The sequence below is a fragment of the Periplaneta americana genome, chromosome 15 (assembly GCF_040183065.1).
Source record: "Periplaneta americana isolate PAMFEO1 chromosome 15, P.americana_PAMFEO1_priV1, whole genome shotgun sequence".
Classification (NCBI taxonomy): domain Eukaryota; kingdom Metazoa; phylum Arthropoda; class Insecta; order Blattodea; family Blattidae; genus Periplaneta; species Periplaneta americana.
In genome coordinates, this window is record NC_091131.1 from 136356864 (window position 1) to 136369342 (window position 12479).

Genomic DNA, 12479 nt, shown 5'->3' on the forward strand with positions numbered 1-12479 from the left:
AGAAATCAGTAAAATTCATTTAAAAGTTGATGAAGGATTAAAACAAGGTTGTAGTCTATTACCCACATCATAATATGATACCTATATTAATAAAATCACACAGGGATGACAGTGAACTAATTATAAAAATATAAATCTATGAAATATTAAAAAATATTAATATAATCCTATTTGTAGATGATGATGTGATTACACAGAGCGTAATCTTGAAGAAAATGTTATAAAATTAAATAAAATATTGTCAAGTTATAACACGAACGTCTCTGAAAGCAACACAAAAGTTATGGAGATGGGAAGTAAAAATAGGCCAATTTTAAACCAAAATTGTAACAAATGATCGTATTGTAGAACAAAGAGAAACTTTTAAATACTTAGGATGAGACATATCAGTATATAATATCAGATGTACTGCCGGTTAGATTGATCGAAAACAAGAGAAACTGATCGAATTATATTCTCTACGTCGTCGAGCTCGACCGCAAAGAGTCATGTCAATTAACAACCGGTTTGTTATGCAGTTAAGTTTTCGTGTGTTGCTAATTTGACACGTTTATTGATCTGTGCGTGGTTCATTGTGTAATGTTGTGGAATATGATGAAAATTCTATTGTAAATTAGAACAAAGAATACTCATTTACGACAGTTATGTATAAAAGTAAAACACTCTTACAAATCCTGTAAGAGGAAATTTCATACATTACATTAAGTGTTCGATGACACATAATTATCTAGACCTCCTAGATCCCTAAACCTAATTTTCTGTTACTATTATTTGTGGACTATCCTTAAAAAAATTGCACTCAATCAATTCACGTAATCTAGAGAATTTAAAGGAAAATATTTGTCAAGCGATTTTTGTAATAGACTACAGCAAAACTAACTTCACACTATATTTTCAACAGGACTGACTCATGTTTAAGAGCAGTAGGTGAACAATTCGATCGCCTGATATAATTATGAGAACATTTTGTAATTTATAATAAAGAATTAAAGTACGTCTGCGAAGAAATTATTAAAACAATAACAAACATCCGAGCGGCGTGGCGCTTTGTCTACGACAAAACACTCACATATCAATCTGACTGGTGGACATATGTTATTTTAAAAATAATATACAAAAATATGATGCTATAAATAGATATATATATATATATAAACATTTTGAAAAATAAAATTATCAACGCAAGTAAAATTGTCCACCGCTGTGATGTCGTGATAGCGTCTTCGCTCTTGAACGCAGCGGGCCAGGGTTTGATTCCCCGCTTAGGACAAGTTACCTGAGTGAGGTTTTCTCGGGGGTTTCCCTCACTTCTATGGGTAAATATCACATAACTTTAATAGGAGTTTGAAGCCCCATTCATTCTCGCCACTTCCTTTCCTCCCTTATCATAATTTCATCTTCATTTCTGGTTGTCCAATTGGTTTTCAGATCGCGCCTGCGGCGGCCCTCCGAGGCTGCTGACTCTCTCGGTCGACCTCCATGGATATGTCAAGAAGTAGTAGTTGGTGACTAGCAGCGGAACCCACTCCTCTCCCGACGGGAGAGGGGGCTTACACCTCAAACCATTCAGGAGAAGGGAGAGGGGGCTTACAATTCAGACTCGTTGAGGGGGGAAACGAGGATGGGCTGTTGGCGTAGAATGTTACACGGGTTTAGAAGGTTGGCTGGGACTGGTCGCCAGGGTGTTAGCGGTTAGGTCGGTGCAACGTAGGTGGGATCGGTGGGCATGCAACTCATCCCAAGGGGTGCACAATAGACCTCAGTTCGCGGTCAGGGGTTGTTCCCCTCCCACCCTCAGAGAGAGAGAGAGAGAGATCCCATCAAAGCTGCCCTACTCTACGGGAGTGAGACATGGGTGATGAGAGAACTGGAGAAAAGATGAAGAGAAGCAGCGGAAGTGAGATTTCTAAGGCCTGTGCTGGTAATTCGAAGTCACTTATTTCGTGGAGAATTATAGGACTATTTCTCGCCAAATACGGTCTCGTTATCACCATTTCCATCGACAGTAGTCTATATTATAACCTAGTAACTGATACAGCGTCGTTAAATAGTATAATTAAAAATTATATTATTATTATTATTATTATTATTATTATTATTATTATTATCACTATTATTATTATTATTATTATTATTATTATTATTATTATTATTATTATTATTATTCGAAGCTACGAAAACTCCTCGCTGAAGAAATGACAATAAAATGCTATAATACTCTGTACAAGTCTTCTTTCAGTCAAAAACTTTTAACATATTCATATATTTTTCTAAGTTATCTAAATACAGAAGCCTTGGTCTTCCCTGTGACCTGCGTCCTACTTTAGTCCTTTGGCTGCGATTTCTTTTTTAATATGCTGTGTTCTCTGTAGAGATTGTAAATTTCTTCATTTTTTTTAATCTTCTCCATTCTAAACCAACTAGGTCAAATACTGCACCAAATAATTTACTAAAAATTGCACATTCAATGTTGTTCAGTTTTTGTTAATCTTTTTATCGTAATTATTCAGATTTCCGAAGCATACGGTAAGCCAGTACAGGAGAAACCAATGATTTGTACATATGCAATTTTGCATTCCTTGAAAGTAATTTACTTTTCAAAATCTGCATTACTTTTAATTACATCGATTTGCATTCTGAATTCTAATGCCAATTTCTTCTTTCGTATTATTAATCATTTAAAATCAACTCCTTCACATATGTATTTCTGTTAATGCATAGTTGAATGCATGAAAATGAATTCCGGGAAACTATTTATTATATATTTTGTTTTGTCAGTATTAATTTGCAATGCAGTAGCAGTTATAAAATTACAGAGTTTCGTGGTAGGAATGTAGAAAGAATAGTAATATTGAAATCCATCTAAAATTTTGAGTGCAGTAGGCCTACATGTGTAAGGATAAACGTAACTACAGAATGAAAATCACCACAATAGGCTAAGTACTGACACATCGCATATCTTCTCTATTCTTCTTAAGGTACATAGACAATTTTCCCAATTATTTCGGTATATTAGTGTGCTGGAGGCATTAACTGTTCATAATAATAAAAAATATGACGGGACACCATAAGGCCTATGTATTTGTGTGAAAAGTTTTTGTTCTCAGTTGAGTGTTATTCTGTTATTTAAATTTTTAAGGAATTGGTTCTTATTTATAGGGATTGAGAATGTGATTAAGAGTGAAACTAATGTATTGCAATTTGTGTGTTTTATTAGTAATCATTATTTTTATTTCAGTTCTTTGTGGTATTCATACTATATACTAGTGGTATTCAATATTTTTTGTTAAACGTATCACCAAAATATATTCACTTTTACCTTTGCACCCCCAAACTGCATTATATAACAAATAACAAAAGACTATTATTGGATGTTGCAAGCAAAATAAATTATTATTATTATTATTATTATTATTATTATTATTATTATTACTATTATTATTATTATTATTATTATTATTATTATTATTATTATTATTATTATACATACAGCAGTTTTTGATGGAATAATAATACGAGTTGTAATGAATTATATAAAATGTTAATGAAGCAAGAAAAAACAAGACCTAATATCGTAAAAGAAAATAGGTAAATTGTAGTAATTATTAAGTAGGCCTATAATAAAATAAATACCTACGTCAGCATTTTTACATACGTAGTCAGTAAGATGCGTACCCCTTGAGACAAATGCGCTATATACTATCTGCAAAAGGAAAAAAAAACTGAATCTTGTACATATTCATATTTAATAAATGCTATTAATTTATTAATATATGCATAAGTATGTCTATGGCAAGAGAAATAAGAAATATAATCCATCCTAGAAAGTAAGTCCGTTTCTATAGCGAACTCCATATCAATGCAAGATTCAGAACCGTTGCTAAGCAAGTGACATCAGACTAGTGTGACGTAACTTATTTCATTCCTAAGCAAGTGACGTCAAATGTTGAGACTTCCGTGACGTTCCACCCATTTGATCCTCGAGCATAACGCTTCATGTTAAAATTAAATACATTAGACAGTGAATGACGTCATGCTGACTACAGTTACGGTAGTCCGATTATTTTTGGTCTAATTTACTCCATAAAGTCACAAAATGACAAACCTATAATAGGCCTATGATTCTTTGCGAATTCTAAGATTTTGTAAAATTATATAGAAATACGCGAAAATTTCGCGTAAAATCATTAAAATTGAAAGTGAGGTTACGTCTCCATTAGAAAGCTTATTAAAAAATTGTGAGGTGACAATGAAATATTGACGGAATGAAAATATGACAAATAACCTAATTATTCTGAGATAACTTCTCAAACAGCTGTTTTATTGAACAGAAGTCTCACAAAATTTCTCCGGGTTAGAGAATTGTCAAATTTTTATCAAGGTTTTATATTTTTGTGTGTTGAATAGCTACGTACAAAAATCTATTTGAAGTTATGTTAAACGAAATAGAAGCGATGTGACGACAGTTAAGTCTTGGTTTTTCTGAACCGACACATGCGACGTGCGAGGTGCCAGGCGGGCCTCGAACCTAGCATCTCGTATGCGTCGGTTCAGAAAAACCAAGGCTTTAGACACAGTACTTGGCCTCCCTTTTCCAATTTCTGTTCTCACATTTTTCTCACTGAGAAGACAATGGCAAACAAGTTACAGTGCAGTATGGATAATTTTGTCCCATTAAGTGTAGAGAAAACGCCAGAAAATTGAAGTAGGCCTACTGTAATTTCAGAGCCTCCATCACGAACTTGATTTATTTTTTTCCAGACAACTATGTGTACTATTTACGTTTTCATGTCGCAAAGCAAAACTTACCGTGATGTAATAGGCTTCAGTCATCACAAAGCAAGATGATGCAGAATAATAGCCAACGATATTATATTCATGCGTAGAACAGCTACATAAATCTCTATAAAAATAAATTAATCTGTGGAGAAGCAACGTCGACGAAGTGTCTGACTTCAGATGGCAAAGGAAAACCATCTTTGGTAGCCTATGGCCGTAATGAATCCAGTAATTACACTAGATCATGATGATAATAATGACGAGGTTGATAATGATGATGATGATGAAGGTGATTATGATGATGATGGTGAATGGTTATAATTATGAAAGTAATAATAAACAAAATTGAAATTGGAAAGTAATGTTGATACGCGAACGAACCTTTTTATTGTGAATATATGCAGTTTCCTATCGCGTTCTCTAACGACGTCACTTGTGAAAAGGGAAGTTCCTCCTGGGAGTATGTTCTTACTATATACATGCATTAATGCTATTGCTGTTATTTCAAATTTATTTCATCGTCGAGTGCACAAAATTGAATTTCTGTTTTATAATTTCGTTTGATATATTTCGCTGAAGAAATATTGCCTTTATCAGGCGCACAAACGTTGACGGTGGCAATGTAACCATTAATTGGCACAAAATCACTCTTCTCGCAAGCACAGGCACTGCCTGGATACGGGGAAAATTTTCTGTGCGTGTACAACATAAATAGCAACAACACAACGCACGTCTTTTAGAGTACAGAGACCCAGACATAGCTCAGGCTGACTGTTCTTTATCAGAGAGGGCCGAGAAGTTTATGTTAGATAACGAATTGTGACATTACTAGTGGTGCCTTCTCCAATTAAAACTGATTCTTCTATCATTGTCGCTTCATAATATTTGTATGCTCTCACTCCGTTACTGTCGTTCTGGTTGGATGATCCTTTACCTCTGCTTAGGCATGTGAACGTACGGTCAGTTGTGCAAGGGATGATGACGAATAATAATAATAATAATAATAATAATAATAATAATAATAATAATAATAATAATAATAATAATAATAATAATAACAATTATTATTATTATTATTATTATTATTTATATTATTATTATTGTTAGACCTGTTATTATTGTTTGATACTTCAACTACGAAAGCCGATTTTTTGTTTGAGATGGTTTGGCGATAACTGAGCATTGTGTAATGATGACAATGAAAATCTAAACACTAGAAAAGAACTAACTCCATAGACTACAGTTCCATAAAAAAAGTTCTCTGAATGTGTTTGAGATCTAAGACTGGCCCTTTCGTTAAGAATTCGTCATATAATTTTACTATATTCGGGCTTGGATGTTGTAGGCGACGATAAAAATACAAATAATTACTATTATACAGGAATATATATTCTTGGTATTCCATATACAAGGATACGATGTTATCTCGTACCGAATTCAAATTGACAGAACTGGGTATCTCCATCGTATTGTCTGCCGCCGTATATTACGATGGTGTGTAATACAATGCTTTCAGTGATAGACGATTCGGGGAAATTCTTTGTATCTGAAGTTATCAGTTGGAAAAAACCTAAGAAAAATCTAACCAGGTAAAAAGCCCAATCATGAATAGAATCCATGATCGAGCAAAACACCGAACCAGCAGGAAAATGCGCTATCATCTGAGCTACGCCAATGATGATGATGATGATGATGATGACGATGACGATGATGAAGATGATGATGATAAAGATGATGATGATGATAATAATAATACAAGATATGAAAATTTACCTGAGTACGAATAATAATTCTGACAATAGTTATTGTTCACATTCACTTCCAGTGTTGCGTAAAGTAATTTTATTTAACTAAAACATAGATAAGCTTCATGCAATACACAGCAGGTTATACACGATAGGACTACAAAATGAATGAGGTCGTAATTAAAGAACTGAAAATGGAACATGTATTACAATACAGAACTAAAAAGCAGTGGCGTAGCCAGCGGGTGGGCCAGGTGGACTCAGGCCCACCCAAAAAAAAAAAAAGCGAAATTTACGTTTTTATGGAAAATACTCAACATTAATACTAAACCATGGATCCAGAACAGTAGTTACAGTCGATAGCATTAAGGTAAGATGTCAAAAATGTGTTCATTTCTTCAAGAGCCAATTTGACTGTGTTGGGTTGAACCTAAAAAATTGTTTGGCAGCGATAAAAAAAAGGAAGCCATGGTTGCTACTGAATTGTTACATCAGCTAGAAAAATTGGCACTTTATTTTATTTAGTATGTTTAGATAATATTCTTGCTCTTCCAAATTCATTATCGGAAGCACTTCAGTCTCCAAAAATGGATATTAGTAAATGTTCGTCCTTCATTAAGACAATTATATAAAACTTTTCAAAGCTCTGGAACGAAGAAAAATTCGACAATCATGTCAAGCACAAGGCTTTGTAATCTAGCAATTCTATCCATTGAGAGAGAGAGAGAAAAGTTGGGATTTGTTGAAGGACCCATCATCAGCGATCGACAGATTCGTAGCAAGGAAATCTCGACAGCTCCAGTTCACCTTATGAATCGTTTGTGTAGATATGCTTTGCGTGATTCTTTATCATAATTTTGCATGTTATTAAATAAGACTTCCGAGAATGAGTCTCAAGAGAGTTGACGGCAGCAGAATTGTCAGGAGATGGGTCAGGTACTTTCTAAACCCTGCATATCTGGCCCACCCAAAATAATCTGGCTACATCACTGCTAAAAAGATTATGCAAGTAGAATGACAAGGGAAAGAGTCACAAACCAAATCCTTCGATACCAATGCAGTGCAAAGGAATACATCTATTTTTAATTGATTATTTTATGACTGCTTTATCAGCTACTATGGTTATATGGCGTTTGAATTAGAAGAATACAAGCGAAATGAATTCGGAGTCCAGCTGCCCAAAGTTACCCAACAATTGAAGTGAAAAGTTCATAATCGGGACAATTTTCTTGACAAACAAACTAACATATCGATTAGTGAAAAATGTGTAATACAAGTGAGTTACGCAAAGAAGAAATGAGCATTTTGAGAGAATAGTTGATAGCAAGGAAAAAACTGAGTAGAAAAAGAACAGTAGAAAGATCAACTAAGTGATACTCACTTCAAAGTAATTTAACGTATATATTTGATTACATTATCAATAAAGTACGAGTATGTCCTATAGCGATGGAATCCAATAGTCCATGTCCTTCGATCAAAGTTTTAATCTCGTCCAGATGAACGTAAAAGAGACTACTGACAGCTAACAACAACAAATGCACCATAAAAAGGTCACTCAGAAGCACACCGATTTATTGTCAAATGCGAGATAATTTTATAAAACATCATGTGTGATTTTGTTTTTGGTAGATTAGTAAATTACCATAGTGATAAGACACAATATGGGCAAAATTTTGCAAAAACAATAGTGGAATAAAATTAATGTCACTTTAAAATACAATTTAAAAAGAATGAAACAAGGAGCGGGAATCAAATACGATAACATCTATTTTGTATGTAGCCAAACATATCATTGAGCTACGACACACTTCGACAACAAGCCTTTTCCAATGTCCTTTCCATATGTATGTGCGGTGAACAAATGAGGTGGATCTAGATTGTATTCGTATATTTGGAAGTTTCGTGAGTTATATTATTATCTATAGAAACAGATAAGAGCAGAAAAGGATGAGGTTGGTTCTAAATGCGTGGGAGGGAAAACAGTTAAGTGGAATCATCAAGCTAGCATGATCAAAAATTTAGGTACAGCTGTACTATATGGCCATCATGAAGATTTTTTTTTCAAATCAAATCAAATGTAATTACTTAATGCACACGGTTTACAATACATTAGGCATTGCAGCCCGAAAGATCAGAAGCTCGTGCTCGGGAGCAGTTCAGTCTACTTATACAAAATTGGAGAGTGTTAATTCTGCACAATAATATTAATTTATAGTAAAATACAAACCATATAATGACATATACAAATATAGAAAATATAAAGTACACGACTATTAGGTTAAAGTGAATCGGTGGGCAGTTCAGTCTACTTATACAAAATTGGAGAGTGTTAATTCTGCACAATAATATTAATTTATAGTAAAATACAAACCATATAATGACATATAAAAATATAGAAAATATAAAGTACACGACTATTAGGTTAAAGTGAATCGGTGGGAGATGACTATCGGGGAAAGATGCTTATTTCTTTGTAGTTTCACATTCTTTCAAGAGAGAACGCCACGCACATGTCTTCATAATCAATGAGAGAGTTGAATGTTTGTAGAGTGGAAGCTAACTCATTTTGCCAAGTGTCCTTGTTGTGAGAAGAAGAAAAGTAAGAAAACTGCTCATTTTTCTGCTATAAATTAATTTCAAAGGTATGTTGAAATTTTAATACATCCATAAATTCGTAATAACTGTCAAACCTTTGTAATGGATATTGTAGTAAAAGTTCTAAAGTTTGTATTGTTAACAACCAACGACCTTGTTCCACCATCTTAGGTTGCGTCACAGAACTAGGCATCTTACCTCGATACTTGGGGAATATGGTCACATTTTTCGGGGTAAGATGGCAACTTGTTGCAAGAGTTTTATTTTTTGTTTTACTGCAGGGAATGTATAAACATTACGTAAGATACCCTGATAGAAGTCAGTGGATTGAGGACAGTCTTCAACTTGCGATGGAACATGTTATAACAGAGGGTAAGAACTGTTTTAGAGCATCGCAAGAATACGGGATTCCTTACCGTACCTTTAAACGCCTCGTAAAAACGAATGTTGACAAAAATGTACTGGATTTTAATTCATTGTGTGCAAGAAGTGATTTCACGAGTCTTGTACACGGCAATAAAATAAGTGCAATGACTGTGTTCCTAAGTAGTGATAAACGAATGAGTCAATTTTGTTATATTATACATGTATCAAACCAAGTTCAGGTAAAATACATGTATCAGTAAATGTGTTAATTACATTTGCCATCTTACCCGAATATCGGGGAAAGATGCCTACAGTGCAGGCAAGAAGAAATTCTGTATCTATTAACAAGGTAATTAATGTTTTCTGTTTTGTACCAAAAGTATAGTTTCAAAATACCTTCCAGACTTTGATATTTCAGTATGAAATTCAAAACTAAATTAACAGTATATTAAATATTCAATCAAAGAAAAAGTCAGGCATCTTCCCCCGATCCACTCTACAATTTTAAATTATATAGCTTAAGGAAATATGAAACAATTAAATAATTAACCTAATTTGTTTCCTAAATCTATGTGTGTTCAGTGTACTTAGTACAGGGTAAACTATAATTAATACATTATATATTCTGAGTCCAAAATTTCTGCTGTGTTTTAATCCAGCAGTTGTGTGGCATTTGGGGGTGTTTAGAAAGAAACTGTAGTTTTGTCTCGTACGGTATTCATGAGGATGAAATTTAAAATTATTGGGATTTTTATGGAAGTAAATCAGCAATGTTTGTTCATAAATTTGTTCTAGATTTGATGAACCAAATTCCTGAAAAATTAATTTTGTTGGGTAATCAAAAGGTTTATATACACAAATTTTGATAATTCTTTTTGGGGCAAATTTAAAGGATGGAGAGTCGATTTTGCCATTCCTCCCCAACCTAAAATACCATACTGAATTATTGATTGAAACAGAGCTAAGTACACAGTACGCAGAACATAAACAGGTAAATAAGAGCGTAGAATGGAAAATTTGTGGATTGTTTTACGCAATCTGTTACACATGAAGGACATCTTGTCCCATTTTAAATGTTGGTCAATAATAATGCCTAAATATTTAACTTGTGTGGATATACTCAAAGCGTTACATGAGCAAGTAGGTAGGTTACAATCATGTATTGTTATACTTATGTTATTATTCATTTTTAGTTGCTCAAGGCCATGTGATGTTAATGAAAATGGTATTAATTTTGTTTTAGAAACGTTCAAAGAAAGTAAGTGAGCATCCAGCCATTCTTTAATAATTTTAATACCACCGTTAGAATTTTGATAAGTTTCATTCCAACTCGAACCGCTAAATATAACCACAGTATCATCAGCATAAGAATACAGAGTACCAGAATATTTCTCAATGTCAATTTTTAAGTAAATCATTGATATATATTAAAAAGAAAACAGGACCTAAAATCGTCCCCTGAGGTACACCTATATCAATGTTACGTGATTCACTAAGGTGATCATTTATTTTAGTTGCTTGAGTTCTGTTACTTAAGTAAGTTTTAAATAATTTTAAGGCCATTCCATTAATTCCCAATCTATTTCATTTTATTCAAAAGTATATTGTGATTGACTGTATCGAAAGCTTTTTCTAAGTCTAGAAAAATTCCTAGACATTTATTTCCTACATCTAATTGTTGAATTATTTTTTAAGTAACTGCCATAATAGCATAATCAGTGCACACATTTTTTCTGAAACCAAATTGATTACCATTTAGTAGTTTATTTTTTTCTAAAAATTGTATTAACCGTGTATTTATACATATTTCAAATACTTTAGAGAGACTGGGTAATAGTGAAATGGGTCTGTAATTATTAAGATTATTTTTGTCACCAGACTTGTGAATTGGTATCACCACAGCATGTTTTAGGGGTGAAGGAAATACACCTTGAGATATGCACAAATTAAATATAAAGGCAAGTGCTTTAGAAATAGCTTCGATAATACGTTTCAGGGTATTTGTTGTAATACCATCAATACCAGGAGCCACATTATTTCTAACTGTTTACAATATTAATGATTTCACATTCGTTTACTGGAAACATAAACATAGATGATATACTTTTATTGTAAGTAAGGTTATAGTGATGAGTATTATATACTTTCTTTTTTATATTAGATACGATGTCATGACCTACATTAGTAAAATGATCGTTAAATTCGTTTGCGATAGTTTCCTTATTTTCAATTTTTATTCCATTTCGACTTATAATTGTCTTTAATATACTATTTTTATTACATTGTGTGTCAGTAGCTTCGTTTATGGTCTGCCAAAATTGCTTTGGTTTATTTTTATTTTTGTTCAATTTTTCAGAATTATATTTGATTCTCTGATTTCTTATTACATTAGTGAGAATATTTCTATATTTTCTGTTGTAATTTAATAAAACAATGTTTTGTGGGTCACGTTTAACTTCCTTAGCTAACTTATCCCTAGATAGTATTGATTTGATAATACCTGTGGTAATCCAAGGTTTAATTTTTTTGTACTTACTTGACAATTTGAGAGGGACATGATTAGAATATTTACAAATTAGGTTACAGAGTATTTTATAAAAATTATCGAAACATGTATCTGCGTCTTCATTGTAGTACATAGATTCCCAATTCATATTATTAATATGAGATATTAGGCTTTTATGGTTTATAATTAGCTAATAATTGTCCGAAGGTTCAGTGGCTTCTCTGCTAATACTTTTATTACTGATTGACAACAATGCAAAAGTCATACAATGATCTGTTATTGCACTTGCGTAAACTACAGGTATAAAATTTAAGTTATTTCCCGTTTTTAGGAAAATATGATCAAGACATGAATTGCATGATGGACGAGTAATGGAATTTAAATATTTTACGTATCCATATTCATGCATGATATTTAAATACGTGTTGCCAAAATTATCTAATCTATTTTCTAAAATTTGAATGTTTATGTCGCCCAGAATAACATGT

The 12479-nt window shown here is 32.9% G+C and overlaps 1 protein-coding gene across 3 annotated transcripts in view; it reads right to left on the reverse strand.

Moving 5' to 3' along the window:
- LOC138715372 (transient receptor potential cation channel protein painless-like) overlaps window positions 1–12479 on the reverse strand; it is a 57065-nt gene that overhangs the window by 36243 nt on the left and 8343 nt on the right. The gene's annotated exons all lie outside the window — the stretch shown is intronic.